This window comes from Drosophila subpulchrella, unplaced genomic scaffold (genome assembly GCF_014743375.2).
Source record: "Drosophila subpulchrella strain 33 F10 #4 breed RU33 unplaced genomic scaffold, RU_Dsub_v1.1 Primary Assembly Seq39, whole genome shotgun sequence".
Classification (NCBI taxonomy): Eukaryota; Metazoa; Arthropoda; class Insecta; order Diptera; family Drosophilidae; genus Drosophila; species Drosophila subpulchrella.
Genome location: NW_023665611.1, coordinates 1,398,968 through 1,422,587, shown reverse-complemented (window position 1 = coordinate 1,422,587; position 23,620 = coordinate 1,398,968). Strand labels below are relative to the sequence as shown.

At 39.2% G+C, this 23,620-nt stretch overlaps 2 long non-coding RNA genes across 3 annotated transcripts; both read right to left on the bottom strand.

The window, feature by feature from the left end:
- Positions 1 to 639: 639 nt before the first annotated feature.
- LOC119561992 lies at positions 640 to 3,809 on the bottom strand. The gene is made up of 4 exons (XR_005221590.1): positions 3,554 to 3,809; positions 2,720 to 3,487; positions 1,887 to 2,667; positions 640 to 1,775 (listed from the first exon to the last, which is right to left on the bottom strand). It is a non-coding gene; the product is annotated as an uncharacterized LOC119561992 (long non-coding RNA).
- A 538-nt stretch (positions 3,810 to 4,347) lies between these two features.
- Positions 4,348 to 7,058, bottom strand: LOC119561991. Of its 2 annotated transcripts, XR_005221589.1 has the most exons (5): positions 6,689 to 7,058; positions 6,404 to 6,634; positions 6,281 to 6,342; positions 5,888 to 6,221; positions 4,348 to 5,708 (listed from the first exon to the last, which is right to left on the bottom strand). It is a non-coding gene; the product is annotated as an uncharacterized LOC119561991 (long non-coding RNA). The 2 variants fall into 2 exon arrangements; XR_005221588.1 differs by having other exon boundaries at positions 4,348 to 6,221.
- Between the last annotated feature and the right edge of the window lie 16,562 nt (positions 7,059 to 23,620).

Below are 23,620 nucleotides of genomic sequence, written 5' to 3'. Positions count from 1 at the left end.
TTACGATCGTTCCTATGGCAGCTATATGATATAGTCGTCCGATTTTGATAAAATTAAATTCGAAGCTCAGAACTAATTAAAAAATGTTATTTCCAAGTGTAGGAGGTTATATGTTGAAAAACACCGAAGCTTTAATTTGTTTCATATTATTTTTCCACCAATTTTCCGATCGTTCCAATGGCAGCTATATGATATAGTCGTCCGATTTCGATAAAATTAAATTTAAAATTCAAAACTAATTAAAAAATGTTTTTTCCAAGCTTAGGAGGTAATATGTTAAAAAACATGGTGTAATATTTTTTTTAAATTTTTTTCTTCCGATTATTCCTATGGGAGCTATAAGATATAGTTGTCCGATCCGGCACGTTCCGACTTATGTACTATCTGCAAAAGATATAACATGGCTAGATCGACTCGTTAGTCATGCTGATCAAGAACATACATACTTTATGGGGTCGGAAACGTCTCCTTCACTGCGTTGCAAACTGCTGACTGAAATCAATATACCCTCTGCAAGGGTATAAAAAGAGGACGGAAAAGAAAAGCCAACAGGAGCCAAAGCAGCTTATGTCCTTAACTGGCGGCTATCACCACAAGTTTCATATTTCATATTATTTAACATCGTATTAGTAGTTATTAAGTATTTATTTGAAAAGTCTGGGAAATCATGTCCGAAGGTAAAGACGTCAAAGATAGGCACGGCCACCAGCTTAGGTCGATGGGTCCTCCTGGCGACGAAAAAGACCACATCTGGTCCACGGACGTAGAGGGTGCTGCGGAGTTGCCGCGGATGTCGCTGGCTGGAGGTTTACCCAGAACGCCGGTAGGCGGTAGTGCCGTGGATCGGATTAGGGATCAACCGGCGGACCTGGTGCACCATCGGTCGCTTAGGGTCCTTGATTTCAAGGCGATCGTCGAGACGCAGGTTCCGGTTCTGGTTCCGGAGCAGAAGAGTCCGCAAAAGCTGAGCCTGGAACGGGATACAGTGGCGGAGTCGGCGATGAACGCAGCCCTGGCACAAGCGGCCCACACATATCGTGCATCGCAGGAGTTGGGAGTTAGCCACGCGTTGAGGTAGGAGATCAAGAACGGCTTCATGGACATGATGAAGTTGCTGAACGATGTCCTTAGGCTAGTCGAGAGCAAACCGCAGCCGCTCCAGGAGGGCACGAGTCGCCAAGTATCAATGGTGCCCACTCCGTCGTGTCCATAGGGCGGCGCAAATGGCCCAGCGGAAATTCAGCAGCGGCAGGAGACAGGAGGAGGCTACCAAAGGCCGACGGAATTGCCACCCAGGCAGCGACCTCGACCGCTGGTGAACGACTCTCCAAGGATCGACAGCAGCCTGAGCCAGCAACCAAAGTATCATTCGGCAGGCAGGAGTTATCGCCACGCACGGCCGTGGCGCATCGAGGACCGAAGGACGGTGGATTTTCGGGACGAGCCGCGGTTGTACGCCAACGCGGGAGCCGGCAACGGGAACCGCTTCATCCGAGTGGACCACTGGAACCTCTCCTTCGGCGGCGAGGATGATGGCAATTCCGTGGACGATTTCGTGTTCCGTCTAGAGTTCCTGCAGCGGCAGCATCAGTGTCCGTGGAGTGAAGTTCTGCGCTACTTCCACGTACTCCTATCGGGCAGAGCGAAGGAGTGGTACTGGGTACACGTACGGCAATCCAGAGTGAACACTTGGGCCCAGCTGCGCAGAGCTCTGATGAGCTTCTACAACGTGATCAACAGCCGGGAGAGCAGCGATGCAGCAATTCGCCTCACGCCTAAAAAAAAACCAAAACCAACCAAACCAATGCCAGAGCGGCAGTAGGTGAAGGTGGTGAAAAAGGGCTTGAGGGACGGCATCGCTAGGTACGTTTACGCAATGGACGTACTCACGGTGGACGAAATTCGGGAGGAGGGCGTCGAAGTAGAGAGGAGTTTTGGTCGTCGAGGGCGTGCTGCTTACTTGCAGCAGGGCAAGTTACGGGTCAGCGAGGCGCTCATACCGGACGAAGTCGACGAGCAGCAACGCTTCGAAGTAGAAGAGCTCTGTGGACGTGTCCGAAACCCATTTAGGCCAGGTTGCTGGAATTGCGGGGCTGCGGAGTACGGATTCCAGGACTGCGAGGCTACGGAGTGGAGGAGATTCTGTTTTCGGAAAACGGTCGGCTGGGCAGTCCGAAAGCGGGAGGGACTCGACCAGGTTGGAATCCCGCGAAGTAATTCCGAAGGAAGAAGATGAAAACAAGAATGTATATAGTCCATCTAATAGACATAAGTATTTGTTAAGATACCTACCGAAGGATGAAAGGCTTCTCCGTTATATGGAGGCACGTAACCGGATTTTTGCGGAACATCAACTGTGCGGCATGCGTCTAGTCTCACGGAGAGTCCAGAAGGCAAGGGAGCGCTTCAGGATGAGGAGATCCAGACGTCGAAAGGTGGTGGCGGCCGTTAAACGCATTGATTCCGCCGATCCTAGACCCTTCGCCGACGTGGAGACCTTGGGCAAGCAGCTCACCGGCTTGTTGGACACAGGCGCCAGCGTAAGTGTGCTGGGCAAAGGCTGTCGAGAGCTCGTGGAAACGATGGGAGTTACCGTCCAACCGTATTTTTCGGTAGTCTAGACGGCTTCTGGCGAAGATCGATCCATCATCGGACGCTTGGAGCTGCCTGTGAAGTACAAAGGCGTAAGTAAGCCGATCACGTTCTACCTGTGCCTAACCTGGAACAAACTGCGTACTTCGGAGTCGACTTCTGGCGAGCCTTCGGACTAGCTTCAGCCGTCGTGGGGAAGCCGGTGACTAGGCGTCAAGGCAGCGGAGGAAATCCATGCCAGCCAAATGGAGCACTATGCCGATCAGGAAGATGAGGACGAGGTAAGGGAGGAACCCGAATCCTGGAGCCTTTCTGCGGAGGAAAAGATGGCGTTAGGCAAGGCCAAGAGGAGTTCCTTACCTTTGAAAGAGACGGCCTCGGAGTCACCAGCATGGAGAGGAATTCCATTGAGCTGATGGAAGGAGCTGGGAAGATGTTGGAGCTGGGTGTCATCGAGGAGAGCAAAATCCCGTGGAGGAATCGCACAACAGTGGTGTCGAAGCCAGGGAAAGACAGGTTCTGCCTGGATGTCCGGAGGTTGAACGCCTTGACTATTAAGGACGCATACCCTCTGCCCAGCATTGAAGAAATCCTCTCCAGGATAGATCAGACGCATTACATCTCCAGCGTAGACCTGAAGTTTGCGTTTTGGCAGATTAAGCTGGATGAGAGAAGCAGGGAGTATACTGCGTTCACGGTTGCAGGCAGGCCGTTGTGCTAGTTTCGAATGATGCCATTCGGGCTGTAAAACGCGGCACAACGCTTGGTCCGGCTCATGGATCGGGTGATACCAGCGGAGCTCAGATCCAACGTCTTCGTCTACTTGGACGACCTGCTAATCGTCGCTTCAGATTTCCAGGCGCATTTGAAATACTTGCGTCAAGTAGCCCACAGTCTGAAATCAGCAGGAATGACCATAGGGTTAAAAAAGTCGAAGTTTTGCTTCAAATCTTTGGCTTACCAAGGGTTTATAGTCGGAGATGGACTACTGCGAATGGATCCTGGACGTTTTTCGGCAATCCTGCCTTACGCGAAATCCATGAAGGAAGTACGTGCCTTCCTCGGCACAGCGGGATGGTATCGACGGTTCGTCAAGAACTTCGCTACGCTAGCGGCACCACTCTCCGAGTCCTTGAAGAAGCCTTGAAACTTAAAGTTTTCCTTAAGTCCCAGAGCCACCCAGGCAGTGGATGACCTGAAGTTGGCCTTTACGAGCGCTCCGGTCCTGGTTCATGCGGATTTCAAGAAGCATTTCTACATCCAGTGCGACGCATCCCTCGTTGGCGTCGACTCGGTATTATTTCAGCGGAACCAGGACGGAGAAGAGCAGTCCATCGCGTTCTTCTCGGTCAAGATGAACAAACACCAGGTTAATTACTCGGTCACGGAAAAGGAGTGTCTGGCGGCCATCCTAGCCATTCGGAAGTTCAGACCGTATGTGGAAGGGATGCCCTTCATATGCATTACTGATCACGCCAGCCTAAAGTGGTTGATGACAATGAAGGATCTGTCCGGACGACTCGCGAAGTGGTCTCTCCAGCTACAGGACTACGATTTCAGCATTGAACATCGCAAAGGCAGCGAGAACGTAGTCGCCGACACTCTATCCCGCATCATCGAGGAAGTCCTGATAGATCCAACGGAGTTACTGGGATTCGAGACGACCGAATTTGCTGCGGAGGACTACAAGGAATTAGTGCAAGACGTGGAGTCCAACAGGGAGCACTTACCGGACCTCAAGGTGGAGTCATCTTTAAGCGCATGAGTTATCCGAGGATGGACGAGGAATTGGAAGGATCCGAATGGAAGCTGGGGATTCCGCAAAACCTGACGCACAGCTTGATAGAGCGAGCTCATTCGGACCCCAAGGCTGGCCATGGTGGGATGACGAAGACCTTAGAGACCCTGTGACGCCAGTTCTATTGGCCGGGGATGACGATCCAGGTGCGGGAATACGTCCGGGGTTGCGAGGTATGCAAGGAGTCAAAAGCGCCAAACTTCCGGATGCAGGTCGGGATCGGAAGAAGGGTAGGGACCATTCCAGAAACTGTAGATCGATTTCCAGGGCAAGTATCCCAGGTGCAAGAGTGGACACGCCTGGAATTTCATCGTGGTGAACCACTTCTCCAAGTACACCTTCTAAAAGGCGATGAAGGAGGCGACGGAATCCAACGTAGTAAATTTCCTGGTAAACGAGGTATTTTACAAGTTCGGGGTGCCTGAGACGATACATTCGGACAACGACAAACAGTTCGTATCCAAGGCGTTTGAGGAGATGGTTGAGGGCTTCGGTATACAGCACATGAGGACTCCCGTATACTCACCACAGAGCAATGCTGCGGAGAGGGTAAACCGGAATGTCTTGGCCGCAATTCGCAGCTTCTTGGAAGAAGATCACCGGGAGTGGGATGCACATCTGCCGGAGATTAAGGTGGCCATCCGAAACACTGTCCACTCAGCCACAGGAGAAACGCCGTTCTTCACCTTATTCGGCCATCACATGTTCCCCAACGGTTCCAGCTAAAAGCTAGCCAGACGACTCAGGTCCCTGGTCGACCATGAAATGGCCGGAATGCAGACCAAGGACAAGCTTCGGGTAATCCACGCCAAGGTGCAAAATCAACTGGAGGGTGCATACCAGACGAGCCGGCAGCGCTACGATAAGCGAGCCCGTACACTGCTCGCCAAGCCAGGCCAAGAAGTCTTCCGCCGTAACATCGTGCTGAGTGATTTCAGCAAATCCTGCAGGATGGTATCAGTGCCGTGTTGAATCCCATCGTATCTCCAAAGCTACCAATTATTTCGTCGTTCTGCTGAAACTCCGGGCAGCGCCTCTCGAAATCTTTGGTTGATGTTGCAATTGGAGTCGATAATGGGAGGGACTTTATCGATTAGGTCGATAGGGCGAAAGTTGCAGCAGCGGGATGAATCTGGCCGGCGATCTGGCCATTTGAGGATTAATCCCGTTTCGCTCTGGGATTACCTTAAATCGACCCATGTATCCAATGACCCAATTTTGGGAGAGGCCATGTAACATGGCGGGGAAGGAACGATGATCAGCAGATATCAAATAGTCGTAGCCATATTGTCCAACCAGGCAGATGCAGCTGGAAGTGCTAGGATAAATTTTTTTGTGCTTAAAATTTAATGATAGTGAGTGATAGGAAAGTTACTTGGTAGTTTGTTAAATGCTATTAATAATCATTTATAAAGGCAGCCGGGGTCCCAACACAACGGGCCCCGGGATATTAACTTGGGAGTTCTATTGATATCTGCGCGACTTCGCCATACGTACCAGCCCCGTCTTGGCTGCCAGCAACCGGTGACCGTTCGACCCGCATAGACGACCAGCCATAAACGCCTTTCGTAGTCGACGCCGACGACATCAAGCATTTCCCGGTGAGTCCGTTCCGGTCTACCACGTCCACCTCATCTCGGGAACTTCCAGCCGTCGCATCGCGGCGTTGAGAAGTACCGCCGTTTTGTCGGGCGGCCGATCCTCTGACTGCCCTTGCACAACTCACCGTAGTGCGCCAGTTTTCTTTCTTGGAGACCCGTATCGCTGCTGGCCTCCGGCGAGAAGTCTTCAGCCCGGGCTATCATCGCCTCCAGGGCCGGCCCAATAGTGGCTGAAATTAAGGAAAAATTAAAATACATGTGTACCTTGATTATTGATAGTGATTTTTACTTCCTTGTTTGTGAATTTATCCGGACTTAGACCCGAGATCTTTATTTGTCCTCGTCGTTTGCCTAGAATCAAAAAGGTCGCGAGCATTAGTTAGATGGAATAGTTTACAGTGTAGTTACGTACCTTTTTGGCCTGTCCTTTCTTTTCCAATGGAGCTCCTCAGGATAAGGTGACCATACACACGCGCATCGCGTGTGTCTCTTTTGAGGGCCGTGTTTCCATGCGAGCTCTACCAATACATGACTGGTTTAGCATAATTTTCCGCGGCGCCTGTACCCTTTTTCCAGCAAAACAAATCCTCTGCTTTGACCGCGTAAATAATTAAGACGGCGGCCAAATATTCGGTCTTAAACGCTGAGGAAGGATAGATCAGTTATGAGGAGTATGAATGTAAATGATTGTACTTACCATATTCATTAAACATTTGTAAAACCCACAATGTGTGAGTAAACTTTCCTAGTGCGGGAGATGGAACCGCAGTAGTCGCGAGGAGGGGGCTCCTTCCGGCAGAGAATGGGTGGTGGCATGCAGCATCTTGAGGACATCCTTGGTTGGGTGGGAGCGCCACCAAATTTAATCCATTTTTCCGTCCATGTTTGTAGATATTTACCTTTGTTTACGTTTTTGTTCTTAGTAATGACCGATGGATTATGTGAGACCGCGGAGTTATCGATATTTATGTTTCGAGCTGTGGCATTAGGGGTACCCTGCCCCTGAGATATGGCACTGCCACCGAACATAAGCAGTTCGTAACAAACGTTTTATTATCCGGGACCCCACTGTACGGTAATAGAACAATGCTTAGATATAGAGCATACAAAACAAGAAAGGAAGTTAACTTCGGCATGCCGAAGTTTGTATACCCTTGCCGTTATAATTATCTAAAAATATAAAAAATGATATTCCAAATAGTATAAGATAATATGTCAAAAAATACCGAAGCTATAATTTGTTTCATATTATTTTCCCACCAATTTTCCGATCGTTCCTATGGCAGCTAAATGATATAGTCCTCCGATTTTGATAAAATTAAATACGAAATTAAGAACTAATTAAAAAATGCTATTTCCACGCGTAGGAGGTTATATGTTAAAAAACACCGAAGCTATAATTTGTTTCATACTATTTTCCAACCAATTTTACGATCGTTCCTATGGCAGCTATATGATATAGTCGTCCGATTTTGATAAAGTTAAATTCGAAATTCAAAACTAATTAACAAATGTTATTTCCAAGCTTAGGAGGTTATATGTTAACAAGAAAGGAAGTTAGCTTCGGCAAGTCGAAGTTTGTATACCCTTGCAGCTTTAAATTTTAAAATTAAAAATACAAAAAATTATATTCCAATGGTATAAGATAATATGTCAAAAAACACCGAAGCTATAATTTGTTTCATATTATTTTCCCACTATTTCTGTTAGCCTTCGCAACATTAAAATACGATGAAAATGTTGAATACCTTTAAAGTGAAATATTTTAATGAAGATAGCAGCATAATCATTCCATGAGTCCATGAAGGTATGCCATATCGAAATCGGATTCCTTTTGACCATGTTACGGGCTTTTATAGTTTTAGAGGAGGTCCATTTCTGTAAGCCTCCGCAACATTAAAATCAATGACATAAAAAATGCAAATAGTAGCATAATTATTCTACGAGTCCATGAAGATATGCCGTATCGAAATCGGGTCCTTTTTGACCAAGTTACAGGCTTTTATAGTTTTAGAGGAGGTCCATTTCTGTAAGCCTTCGCAACATTAAAATCAATGACATAAATACGATGAAAATGTTGAATACCTTTAAAGTGAAATATTTTAATGAAGATAGCGGCATAATCATTCCACGAGTACATGAAGGTATGCCACATCGAAATCGGATTCCTTTTGACCAATTTATGGGCTTTTAAAGTTTTAAAAAAGGTCCATTTCTGTAAGCCTTCGCAGCATTAAAATCAATGACATAAATACGGTGAAAATGTTGACTACCTTTAAAGTTTAATATTTAAATGCAGATAACAGCATAATCATTCCATGAGTCCATAAAGATATAGCGTATCGAAATCGGATTCCTTTTGACCAAGTTACGGGCTTTTATAGATTTAGAGGAGGTCCATTTCTGTAAGCCTTCGCAACATTAAAAATCAATGACATAAAAACGGTGAAAATATTGACTTACTTTAAAGTAGTGATAACATGATAACATAATTATCATTCCACAAGTCCGTAAAGGCTTGCCATATCGAAATCGGATTCCTATTGACCAAGTTACAGGCATTTAAAGTTTTAAGGAAGGCCTATTTCTCAAAACCTCCGAAACATTAAAATCAATGACATAACAAGAAAGGAAGTTAACTTCGGCAAGCCGAAGTTTGTATACCCTTGCAGCTTTAAATTTTAAAACTAAAAATACAAAAAATGATATTTCTAATAGTCAAAAAACACCGAAGCTATAATTTGTTTCATATTATTTTCCCACCAATTTTCCGATCGTCCCTATGGCAGCTATATGATATAGTCGTCCGATTATGATAAAATTAAATTCAGAACTAATTAAAAAATTTATTTCCAATTTTACGATCGTTCCTTTGGCAGCTATATGATATAGTCGTCCGATTTTGATAAAATTAAATTCGAAATTCAGAATGAATTAAAAAATGTTATTTCCAAGCGTAGGAGGTTATATGTTAAATAACACCGAAGTTATAATTTGTTTCATATTATTTTCCCACCGATTTTACGATCGTTCCTATGGCAGCTATATGATATAGTCTTCCGATTTTGATAAAATTTAATTCGAAATTCAGAACTAATTAAAAAATGTTATTTCCAAGCGTAGGAGGTTATATGTTAAGGAACACCGAAGCTATAATTTGTTTCATATTATTTTCCCACCAATTTTACTATCGTTCCTATGGCAGCTATATTATATAGTCTTCCGATTTTGATACAATTTGATTAGAAATTCAAAACTAATTAAAAAATGTTATTTCCAAGGAAAGGAGGTAATAAGTTAAAAAACACCAAAGATATAATTTTTTAACATTTTTTTTCCGATTATTCCTATGGGAGCTATAAGATATAGTTGTCCGATCCAGCTGGTTCTGACTTATATACTACCTGCAAAAGATATAAGACTTTTGGGAAAGTTTCAGCCCGATAGCTTTAAAACTGAGAGACTAGTTTGCGTAGAAACGGACGGACAGACGGACAGACGGACATGGCTAGATCGACTCGTCTAGTGATGCTGATCAAGAATATATATACTTTATGGGGTCGGAAACGTCTCCTTCACTGCGTTGCAAACTTCTGACTGAAATCATTATACCCTCTGCAAGGGTATAAAAAACACCGAAGCTATAATTTGTTGCATATTATTTTCCCACCAATTTTCCGATCGTCCCTATGGCAGCTATATGATATAATCGTCCGATTATGATAAAATTAAATTCAGAACTAATTAAAAAATTTATTTCCAATTTTACGATCGTTCCTTTGGCAGCTATATGATAAAGTCGTCCGATTTTGATAAAATTAAATTCGAAATTCAGAATGAATTAAAAAATGTTATTTCCAAGCGGTTATATGTTAAAAAACACCGAAGTTATAATTTGTTTCATATTATTTTCCCACCGATTTTACGATCGTTCCTATGGCAGCTATATGATATAGTCGTCCGATTTTGATAAAATTTAATTCGAAATTCAGAACTAATTAAATAATGTTATTTCCAAGCGTAATGTTATATGTTAAGGAACACCGAAGCTATAATTTGTTTCATATTATTTTCCAACCAATTTTACGATCAAGGAAAGGAGGTAATAAGTTAAAAAACACCAAAGATATAATGTTTTAACATTTTTTTTTCCGGTTGTTCCTATGGGAGCTATAAGATATAGTTGTCCGATCCGGCTGGTTCCGACTTATATACAACCTGCAAAAGATATAAGACTTTTGGGAAAGTTTCAGCCCGATAGCTTTAAAACTGAGAGACTAGTTTGCGTAGAAACGGACGGACAGACGGACAGACGGACATGGCTAGATCGACTCGTCTAGTGATGCTGATCAAGAATATATATACTTTATGGGGTCGGAAACGTCTTCTTCACTGCGTTGCAAACTTCTGACTGAAATCATTATACGTTCTGCAAGGGTATAAAAACCCCAATCAAAGATAATAAGAAAATTCGTTGTGACAGAGATAACAAAAGCAGGGACTGTAAATAAGGACTACTGATCTGTTTTCTTAAATAAAAAAATCACCCACTTAGGATAGTTTTTAGCATAATTTTAAAATGAACGATTTTTATATTATACATAATATATATATAGTGACATATCCATAGCACCACATACTCCTATGTACATGTCCACACACCCACACATACACACATACATTATGAAGCCACCCTCAAGACACCCTCTAAGAAATAAGAACCCAAATTTAATTGTCAACAAGCCAATGGAAAATTACCGAACTATAAGACAAAGGAAATTTCCATGTAACAAAAAACCACAGTCTGTAGACTAAACAATTAGAACGAGCCGCTGTTCAGACTATCGGCCCGTTCCCACAATTCAGGATGCTCAGATTTCGGGACCCAAGTCTGGAGTCCAAAGTCCAAATTTAGAGAATCACTCAATAGCAATAAGTCTCACTCACAAAAAGCTCTAAAGCTTAAAACCGAGGTATGATCGTAAATGAAGTAGGAGTTAGAGAATGAGTTCAGTTTGAGATTTGTCAATAGCAAGTCGGTGTTCTTCCAAAATATTGTAACCAGTGTAAATTAAATTAAATAAAGTTTTTTTTTAAATACACTTATGGTGCAGAAATTTAATTGGCGCAGTCGGTAGGATCTCAAAAGTCCTTTTAAAAAGTCACCGGTACTGATCAACTAGAAGGATAATACTAAACGACTAGTTTATCCTGATCAGCGTTAAAAATCCGTGAACAAACAAAAGACAAAAATCGAGATCCGCATAAGAATCTATGTGTAAAAATCGCACGAAGAACTTATAACAATAAAATCCAATTCGGTCAATGTGCGCTTGAAAAACCTAAAACAAAAGTGCCAATATTGAGAAACAAAAAGTCTATAACCAATAGACTAAACTAAAATCCAAATCGGTCAATACGCGCTAAAGAAAAATTTAAAAGTGCATATATTGAAAGAACAATAAAAAATGGCAAATCCCCCAAATCTACCACAACTGTCCGAGATTCATCTAAATCAATTAATCGGTCAAATTAAAGAATTGCCATATTTCGATGGAAACCCATCGGAATTAAGCCGGTATATAGCCAGAGTGGAGTACCTTCTACAACTATACCCCACTCAAGACGTCCGTCAAATTCACATCATATACGGAGCTATAGAGAGGACCATTGTTGACTCAGCCCAGAGGGTCATCGAGGAGGAAAAATCTAATACCTGGATAACAACTAAAGCAGCTCTAATCAAGGCCTTCAAGGATCATAGACCTTACGAGGATATTATACAACATGTTCGGGACACACAATATCAAGGAAGCATAAGTAAGTTCGTTAATGAACTACAAATTAGGTCTTCAAAAGTAAATAATAAGTTAGAATTAGAATCAGATCAAATGGAAAGATCTATTTATACAAATTTTTTAAACAAAACAATTAAAGATTGTATTGAGAAAAAACTGCCCGACAGATTATATAATTCCCTATCCAAAAAGGATATCTCAACACTTGCTAACTTAAAAGAATCAGCAATGATTTTAGGTCATTGGGATTCAGACCCTTTTGACAATTACAAACCTAAACGTTATGATAACCGAAGGAATTCGGGAAGTAACCTTTCACATCAAAATCATTACTATCAAAAATATAATTCACAGACACATAGTTATCCAAGATATAATTACAATAACAATTTAAACAACTCAACAAATCCCCAAGGTTCAACGAACAGAAATCAAATTCCCCCTAGAAATCAGGGAAATTATCAAGAATTTAGGAGAAACTTAGACCAAGGCAGGGCACAAAACCCTCTAAATTTCCAGGCATCCACATCAAGTAATTCCCCAAACGCACCAGTCAAAAGACAGAGAGAAAACGAAAGTACACAGAATAGAATGGACGTAAATTTTCAGCAAGCTGCCTCGGATATAGAAAATGTTGCCCATATGTCAGAGTAGCAATTAAGGGAAAAATCCTTAGAGCAATGATAGATACCGGGTCATCTATCAATTTAATGACAGAAAATTTTGGAAACGATAAAGAACAAGAAGAAAAATTAAAAGTATTTACAATAAACGGATCAATGGAACTAAAGAAAAGCATAACATTAAATCCATGCAAAATTTGTCCGACTAAACAAAAATTTTATTTACATAAATTTTCCAACAATTACGATATCTTAATAGGCAGAGATTACCTAAAAGACAGCAAGGCAAAAATAAATTACGAAGAAGAAACAGTGATGTTAGGAGACACGCTACTTTATATAAAGTATGGCGAAAACGATATTGAAGAGGACAAGACCGCAGTAAAATGCCTTAGTCCACCATCGGTTGAAAAAGTGATTGAAGAGGATAAGACCGCATCAGAATGCCTTAATCCGCCCTTATCAAAGGACCAATCATTTAATTTTGCTATCAATAACGAGTTAAAAGAATGCAATGAATACAGATTAGAACATTTAAATGAGGAAGAGAAAGAAAATTTAAAAAGGGTTTTATTCGAATATAATGACATCCAGTACAAGGAAGGTGAAAATTTGACTTTTACAAGTACTATCAGACATTCGATACAAACAAAACACGAGGACCCAGTATACAGAAAGCCATACAAATACCCTCAAACTTTCGATGAGGAGGTTAACAAACAAATAAATGAAATGATTGAACAGGGAATAATTCGCAAATCAAAATCTCCCTATTGCTCACCAATTTGGATAGTTCCAAAGAAAAGTGATGCCTCAGGAAAACCGAAATTCAGACTAGTTGTAGATTACAGAAATTTAAATGAAATTACTATCAACGATAAATTCCCAATACCCAGAATGGATGAGATATTGGACAAATTAGGAAGATGTCAGTATTTCACAACTATTGACTTAGCCAAAGGCTTCCATCAAATTCAAATGGAATCAGAATCAATAGCGAAAACAGCATTCTCAACAAAACATGGTCATTACGAATACACTCGAATGCCATTTGGCCTTAAAAACGCCCCCGCTACCTTCCAAAGATGCATGAACAATTTATTAGAGGATTTAATCTATAAAGATTGTTTAGTATACCTAGATGATATAATAATTTTTTCCACTTCATTGGAGGAACACATTTTATCATTGAAGAAGGTATTCCAAAAACTACGAGATGCGAATTTAAAATTACAATTGGATAAATGCGAATTTATGAAAAAAGAAACAGAGTTCTTAGGTCATATAGTAACAACTACAGGCATAAAACCGAATCCAAAGAAAATAAGTGCCATTATAAATTTCCCGATACCGAAAACCCCAAAAGAAATAAAATCATTTTTAGGATTATGTGGATTTTATCGGAAATTCATACCAAACTTTGCAAATATTGTAAAACCAATGACAATAAAACTAAAGAAAGGCGCAACAATTAACACTAAAGACAAACCGTACGTAGAAGCATTCGAAAAAATGAAAATCTTGATTACATCCGACCCCATTTTAATTTACCCCGACTTTAGTAAGTCATTCTCTTTGACAACAGACGCAAGCAACATGGCGATAGGAGCAGTACTATCTCAAAATCATAAACCTATTTGTTATGCCAGCAGAACCCTTAATGAACACGAAATAAATTACTCCACCATAGAAAAAGAACTCTTAGCAATTGTATGGGCCACCAAATATTTCCGGTCATACTTATTCGGCAGACCTTTTGAAATACTAAGCGATCACAAACCTTTAGTTTGGTTAAACAATATTAAAGAACCGAATATGAAATTACAAAGATGGAAAATAAAACTAAACGAATACGATTATCAAATTAAATATTTGCCAGGAAAAGAGAATTATGTAGCCGACGCATTATCTAGAACTAAAATAGAAGAAACTATGTATACAGAAAATTCTGAAGAAAACATACCAGAAGAAACTGCTAGTAACGCAGATGCAACGGTGCACAGTGCCCAAGAAGATAACCAAAACTACATTTCCATAACTGAGAGACCATTTAACTACTTTTCCCGACAAATCGAACTAATCAAAGGAAATGAAGATACAACTGAAATAACGCACTACTTTCACAAATTAAAAATTAAAATTATTTATAAAGAAATGACAGAAACTTCAGCAAAAGAAATAATTAAAGAATATTTATGCACTAAAAAGAGCGCAGTTTATTTCCATAATGACTCAGATTTCCTCACATTCCAAAAAGCCTATGTAGAAATTATAAGTACTAACCATTTAACAAAATTAGTAAGATGTACAGCCAGACTCGAAGACATATTGACATATACAGACTTTAAAGAAACAATTTTGAAAAGACATAAAGAACTTTTACACCCAGGAATCGAAAAAACTATTAAATGGTTCAGAGAAAAATATTATTTCCCTGATTATCAAAAGTTAATTCAAAACATAATAAACGAATGTGAAATTTGTAACATCGCTAAAACAGAACATAGAAATACTAAACTGACATTTGAACTCACCCCAGAAATTCAAAATATAAGAGAAAAATTTGTCATGGATTTTTATATGGTTGGTAATCAACAATTTTTATCATGTATTGATGTATATTCAAAATTTGCTACCCTAGTGGAAGTCACAGGTAGAGATTGGTTAGAAGCCAAAAGAGCTATCATGAAAGTATTCAATGAAATGGGAAAACCACAAGAAATTAAGGCAGATAAAGACTCAGCATTTATGTGTGTAGCCTTACACAATTGGTTAAATTCAGAAGGAGTACAAATTCAAGTAACAACAAGCAAAAACGGTATTTCGGACATAGAAAGATTTCATAAAACAGTAAATGAAAAACTAAGAATTATAGGAAGCGAATCAGACATTGAAAACAGACATACTAAGTTCGAATTAATTCTTTATATTTACAATCACAAAACAAAACATAATGCTACAAATCAAATACCAGCTGACATATTTATGTATGCAGGAACTCCTGATTATGACACACAAGAAAGGAAAATGGATAGAATTGAAAAATTAAATGAGAAACGTCAGGATTACGAAATAGATCCAAAATACAAACAAGCCCCTCTAGTGAAATCCAAGACTACAAATCCATTTAAAAGGACAGGAACCTTGAAGAAAGTAGATGAAAAACATTTTGAAGAAACGAATAGAGGAAGAAAGATTGTTCATTATAAATCAAAGTTCAAAAAGAAGAAGAAAATTAATAAAAGTAAATATGATAATTCCAGGCAAACAGAAGGAAATGAACGGACTCAGGAACAACTCGGTGAAAACGATAATTTTCTCTATTATATTAGCAACTGTAATCCAACTGACAATTGGACAAAGTATTGAAATAAACCCCATAAAGGCACAAAATGGATATCTTGTATTTAAAACAGGATCAATCGAAATCCCAACTAATTATGAATACCATTACTTAAGCGTAAATATAACAAAAACCGAACAAACATTTGAAGATCTTTTAAAAGAAGCCGATGAATTTAATGATGTTATTCAAATCAGATATTTAGTAGAAAAACTTAAAAGAGAAATCAATGGAATTACAATAGCAAAACGTAGTAAGAGAGGTCTTTTTAATATTGTAGGAACAGTTTACAAATATTTATTCGGAACTTTAGATCAAGATGATAAGGATGAGATGGAACAGAAAATTAACAACTTGGTAGACACCAGCGTTCAAAACACAGATTTAAACATGATTATCGATGTCATAAATAACGGAATCGAAATAATTAACAAATTAAAAGAAAAAGGAGAAAGAGATCAGCAAGTTAGCGTTTTAATATTTAACTTACAACACTTTACAGAATATGTAGAAGATATCGAATTAGGAATGCAAATGACAAGATTGGGATTATTTAATCCAAAATTACTAAAACACGATCACTTAAAAAATATGAACCCTGAGAAATTGTTGAGAATTAAAACATCAACTTGGCTTAAAACAGATACAAATGAAATTTTAATTATTTCCCATATTCCTTCAGAGATAGTGAAATCTCCCGTTTATGAAATTATTCCTTATCCCGACGAAAATAACAATATTTTAACAGAAAATATATTTGATAAATATTTCATATATGAAGATAAAATTTTTAATAAAGAAACAGGAAAAATTGTAATCGATGATTGCATAAATGGAATAATTAGACAAGAAAACACTGAATGTAAATACACGAAAACTTACAAAAATTTCCAAGTTAATTTTGTTGAACCCAATATTTTATTGACATGGAATATCCCTAAAACATTGCTTAATCAAAATTGCATTAATAAAGAAATTTCTATAGTCGGAAGTAACCTCATTAAAATCCTTAATTGTTCGATACAATTAGATGAATTCACTCTTTCAAATACAATGTTAGATTATACACAGAGTGTTTATATAAACAATAATGTAACAAAATTAGAACCATTGTCTTATATTCAAACAAAAGAAATAATAGAATCACATACAAAATATTATAATGTATTTCAAACAATTACTTTAACAACCTTTGTAATAATAATTATAAGCATTTTATTGTATTTATGGTATAAATTTAAGAACATACCAAGAAAACTTATTGTAAAATATATAAAACCAAAGGAAGAAACACCAAAAAGTACAGAAATTGTAAACGATCTACCCAATCAAATTAACATAGAAGAAAATGTAATGTTATACCCAAGATTATCGACCTGAGGACAGGCCAAATTCAACGGATGGGGGAGTGACATATCCATAGCACCACATACTCCTATGTACATGTCCACACACCCACACATACACACATACATTATGAAGCCACCCTCAAGACACCCTCTAAGAAATAAGAACCCAAATTTAATTGTCAACAAGCCAATGGAAAATTACCGAACTATAAGACAAAGGAAATTTCCATGTAACAAAAAACCACAGTCTGTAGACTAAACAATTAGAACGAGCCGCTGTTCAGACTATCGGCCCGTTCCCACAATTCAGGATGCTCAGATTTCGGGACCCAAGTCTGGAGTCCAAAGTCCAAATTTAGAGAATCACTCAATAGCAATAAGTCTCACTCACAAAAAGCTCTAAAGCTTAAAACCGAGGTATGATCGTAAATGAAGTAGGAGTTAGAGAATGAGTTCAGTTTGAGATTTGTCAATAGCAAGTCGGTGTTCTTCCAAAATATTGTAACCAGTGTAAATTAAATTAAATAAAGTTTTTTTTTAAATACACTTATGGTGCAGAAATTTAATTATATAATAATATATATAATATATATATATAATATATATATATAAGCTTATGATTTTTAGTAGTGTAGGGGTTCCTTTTCTTGTCTCGGATGCTTCACCATTTTCTCGGCGCCATTTGCAGCTCAGCTCCGATTCGCAATATGCCAACATGGGCCATGAGTGAGTGGGAGCCGAATTGGAAACGGGGTCGTTCCGCTGATGCTGCAGGAAGTATCCCAGCATCCTGGCAATGGCTGGTTTATGGATCCTCCAGCTGTCCCTTAGCGGTCGTTGTCTTTTCTTCCACCCTATATAATAGCCAGAGCGTCCTGCAGCTTTAGCTTCCAAGAAGCTGGTGATGGTGGAGTCCTGTGGTTCCCCAATGGTGAGCTCGTCGGAGATTGTATTACTGGTGGTTTTGCTAAAAATATACTTCTATCAGTACAACGTTACCAAATTTTTTTGGCCAAAACTTACATTCCTTGCGAGGACACGCCCGGCAGGATGTCCATATAGGGAGCGAAGTCCCACTCGGCATGTTCCTCCCACACGGATATTCTAGTAAATCTCCTGCAGCACTTCAACAATTCTGCGGATTTTACCTGTTGTGGTATTGCTTCCTGTCGGTGAAATCCCACAATAATGGGCCACAGCTTGGACTAGGAGTCCTTTTTCAGGCGTCCTTTTTCACTGACATCCTGCAGGCGTTTTTGGGGTTTTCCTTCCATTTTTATATTTTTGTTTCTATAACGCGTTTGCTCGAACACCGCCAAAGATTAAATTTCTTATTCTTTGGGCCGCGGCTAACGGCGTTCATCTATATTCACTCGCTAAATCTGGTATTTTTTCTGTTATTTCCTTAGCTCATCTGAGTACCAGGATAAAAAACAGACCCAACGAAAAGCGTTAGCCGCCTGTTTGCCGTTGTGTTTCGTCGATGTGAGTACTAGGCTTTGGCAACTATCAACTCTAGGCATTAATGAAAACATAGCCCTTGGTCTCACTGATCGTTGTTTCCTTCTTCTTCTTGTGTTATCTTCTTAAACTAAACCTGCAAGCATTTTCTATCGCGGAAGGCACTATTAAGTGACTTCTAGAAGATGAAAACAATCGTCCGCGACATCGCATTCGGATCGCGGAAGTGACTCCCGTCGGGAAGAAATGTGTCACTTCAACGACACTTCTAGAAGTCACTTCTGCGTTACTTCTGGAAGTGTCGCTGAAGTCACTCCTAGAGGAAAGTCGCCGAAGGAGACCCTGCAAGCAAAAGGGCGATATTTCTATCGCCTGTCGTCCAGAAGTCACTTCTTAGTAACTTCTGCGCGATAGAAACGCGATAGAACACAGTTTACAAAAACAAAATATACATATATCGCGTGGCAGTAACTTCTAAGTCACTTCTGGACGATAGAAAGGCGATAGTACACAATTTAAAATAAAACAAAAAGGGTCGGGATCGCGAAGAAGTAACTTCTGAGACACTTCTGCGCGATAGAAAGGCGATAGTACAGATTTTACATAAACAAAATATACATGTATGGCGAAGAAGTAACTTCTGAGTCACTTCTGGACGATAGAAAGGCGATAGTACACAATATAAAAAAACAAAAAGGGTCGGGATCGCGAAGAAGTAACTTCTGAGACACTTCTGCGCGATAGAAAGGCGATAGTACAGATTTTACAAAAACAAAATATACATGTATGGCGAAGAAGTAACTTCTGAGTCACTTCTGGACGATAGAAAGACGATAGTAAACATTTTACAAAAACAAAAAGGGTCGGGATCGTGAAGAAGTAACTTCTGAGACACTTCTGCGCGATAGAAAGACGATAGTAGTGGGTAAAACACGCGATAAGCAGAGGTCGCGGTAATTTTCCGTTACCCCTTTTTTTCGGAAAATTCTCGGGTCTTCCTTTTGACCCACAGTAGCTATTAAAAGCGGTTGCGTAGGTTTTTTTAGGCGGTTTTAAATGTATTTTGTATGAGTTGTTTTTAAATGCAAGCGTATACTCATCCCATAATCAGTGTGTTTGGTATTCCACGGAACCCTCCCGTTTTATTGCATTTCAAATATTGTGACCCCTCGTTATCTTCTGAGAATGAGCAGGAGAAAGTGAACGTGTGTTCCCACGAACCCGAATCTCACCCCCTACCCTCGAGTCCTTGCTCATGACTGCTTGTGCGCGAAGGTGTGAAATTTCAATTTTGTGAGTTTTGTTCAAAATGTGCAGTTTTTATTTTAGAACAGAGAAAATTATACCATTGGAAAGGGCTTGGAAAATGCTTTCCAATGACACCAAATTTTTTTTTTTTTTTTTTTAGTGAGGGGTTATACCAATTACGGTATCGACGGTCATCGTCGTTTTTTGCCTTTTTCAGTCGAGTAGTGGGAAATTACGGTAGCGAAGGTTTTCGCAGCGGCGGTTTGGACGCTGCCGAGACTGCCGCTGCGATGACCGCCGCTCCGGTCTTATACTCTAGTTTTTCTTATATGTTATACGATTCCTTTTGAGGAGTGTGTCTAGGAAAAATGAGCTGAAGAATCACTTTAATGTTCAAGTTGTAAGACTTATAGGATCACTTTTCAGGGCTGAGGATATACAAAATTGTTTGTGTCCACGATAAAGTTAGACGGGTGTGTATAGAAAATTAGGTAGTGGGATCACTTTAAGGTTTGTGTTTTAAATTTCTTGTTGGGAACACTTTTCAGGGTTTATATCTAGAGGCCACCCAATAATATTTATGTATAGGATAAGAAGTTTAGTTTTAAGAATTTCTTAAAACGAAGCATTCTCCGCTACCGTAATTTCCCACTACTCGACTGAAAAGGGCAAAAAACGACGATGACCGTCGATACCGTAATTAGTATACCCCCTCACTAAAAAAAAAAAAAAAAAAAAAAATTGGTGTCATTGGAAAGCATTTTTCAAGCCCTTTCCAATGGTATAATTTTCTCTGTTCTAAAATAAAAACTGCACATTTTGAACAAAACTCACAAAATTGAAATTTCACACCTTCGCGCACAAGCAGTCATGAGCAAGGACTCGAGGGTAGGGGGTGAGATTCGGGTTCGTGGGTACACACGTTCACTTTCTCCTGCTCATTCTCAGAAGATAACGAGGGGTCACAATATTTGAAATGCAATAAAACGGGAGGGTTCCGTGGAATACCAAACACACTGATTATGGGATGAGTATACGCTTGCAATTAAAAACAACTCATACAAAATACATTTAAAACCGACTAAAAACCCTACGCAACCGCTTTTAATAACTACTCTTAGCTTAAGGCTTAGGAAATTCGAATGGTTGCATCGCGACATCTTATGCCAATGCTGGCCCGACCTTAACTGACCATTTATTCATATCTTGCTTACACAGAGATTGCCTTTCCTTAACCTATGTCAAAGTTGTACACCTTCGGTATTTACCTACATCCTAACCCCTCCTACACCACGTTCACCCCCGGTAACTTGTTATCAATACTTGTGTTCGTTTTCCTTCTAATAACCATTCTACTGGGGTATTGGGCTGCTCCTTATATTCGAGAACCAATCGGATTGGTTCTAGAAGTACAACATGTCTGTATGCACTCCCTGTAGATGTCAACCTGTTAAGTGAACATTCTAGACTATAAAAATGACACCACTCAAATTGCTCAGGATCAGTTCTTCAAATGCCTCAGTACTGTATTCTAATAAAATAATTAGATCCACATCGGTCCTTGTAATTGCGCCTAACACTTCAAATCGTGCTTTTTACCTTTTTAACGAGTGGGTGAAAATTGTTAGCAACATAACAACATATAACAATATATTTTTTGAATAAAAAAATTAAAACTAAAACCCTAAAAATGGAGTCATTCATTGCTTGTGATTTGTGCACCAAAAATGTGGAGATGAGTGAGTTTGAAGCTTATTATGCTCAGTGCTCAAAGCCTCGGAATGCCTTCGAGGTTTTAATGTGTAAATCGAAAATAAGGTGTGACTTATGCTCTAACTTAGTTCATAATTATGAATTTGACGAGCACTATCAAAATTGTATTGGACCAGAAAATGCATTCAATATTTTAATGAATGTTGAAAAACGGCAACCCCAAAACAAAAGGCAAAATCATCTGGACGATCATCCCACAACATCATCAAATGCTCTCAAACGGATGAGAATGGATGAGGGTAAGGAAGTACTAAATCAAGAAAAAAAAGCTAAGATTAGTGAAAATAAAAAGGATTTGAAATTAGAACTTTTATGCCCTACTTGTGGTGATAAATATCTTGAATCAAGGGAACGTCAACACATATTGACCGATAAACATAAAAATGCATCAGCCAGAGAAGTAAAAAATAATGAAAATATAATTCTTCTTAACTCACAAACTATTTTTCCTGTAAAATCATATCGAATCAATAGTACAGTCCAAAACACTATTGATTTAAAAGATTTTTATCAGCATTGTCAAAAAAATATAATTGAAATTATAAAGCATTGCATCATAGAATATAGAGCCATTAAATTCAACCTAAGAGTTTATGGTACCTATATTAAACAAACAGACGAAGGAGTTACTGTTGAAACAACAAAACATTTTGGGACTGCATATAAATCTGTATACCAAAATGAAAACATTATCGATGAGCTAAATATGGCAGTAGATAGCTTATTAGCATCGAGCAGTGAGTTTCAAGAAAAAGAGTCTGGTTGGGCAATAAAAAACTTCAATTATTTTGAAATTTCTATAATCAAGCTAGAAAACATTCCTGCTAGCGGATACATACAGGCCCCGAAGAATATAAGAGCCCGAAATGCACTTATAAACGTACAGAATACTGACGTATTTTGTTTCAAATGGTGCATACTGGCATTTATAGCTAATAAAACTCATGAGATTGCTACCTTTACAACAGCAAAGCAAAGAAAGTATTCACGAGAGAAAATGACAAAGCCCATAACTTACCACATTAATATTAACAATGAAATAATTGTATATGATGGTATAAGATTGGATTTTTCAGGAATCGAGTTTCCAATCACGAATTTAGTATAAATATTTATGAGATCGATGCTGATGGTGACAAAATTATCGGTCCAACGTTTAGAACTAAATGTATTCGAAGTAACCACATAAATATATTGGGAATAAATAACGTTAACCAAGAAAGTATGCATTACGCTTATATTACAAGTGTAAAAAGATTATGCTACTCACAGCATTCCAAGGCCAAATCAGGAGGATATTTTTCTGATAACTGTCTACAGTTTTTCACGGTTAATAATACTACCCACAACAAATTTGAATGCGGAAAAGTGGCCTCGTTTTACCCTGAACCAAATACTACAACTTCATTCAAGGGCTTTCACAAAAAATTATCTCCTCCGGTGGTGATATATGCCGATATTGAGGCTGTTCTTGAAAACTATAGAACATGCCTAAATTCGTCTTCAACTTCGTCAACAACAAAATTGCAAGGGCATACTGCATGTGCAGTATCATTTTATGTAGCACATAAATATAATCGTGATCTTAACGAATTGTGGACATATGAAGGTATGTAAAAAACATCAAAAAATTAATTTATTACTATTTTAAAAACTAATTCAAATTTTGTATAATTTTATAGGCGCTGACTGCATACAAAAATTCTGCAAATCACTAAAGGAAAAAATTACGAGCTTGTTTTATATGTACTGGTCGACCCCCAAAAACCCGATTGCTAGCACAATCCATGAACAGGAAGGCAACTGCTGTGCCTGTGAAAAGGAAATCAACGCTGACGACCTGGACAAATATTTTGATCAATTTTCTGGAAAATACATGGGTCCCATTCATAAAAATTGTAAGCCAAAGTACAAATTAAGTGATCCCTTCTTTCCTGTAGTATTTCATAACTTATCTAAATATGACATACACTTATTCATTACTGAATTAGAAGGAGACTTAAGCCCCATACCATGTAATAAAGAGCTTTATAT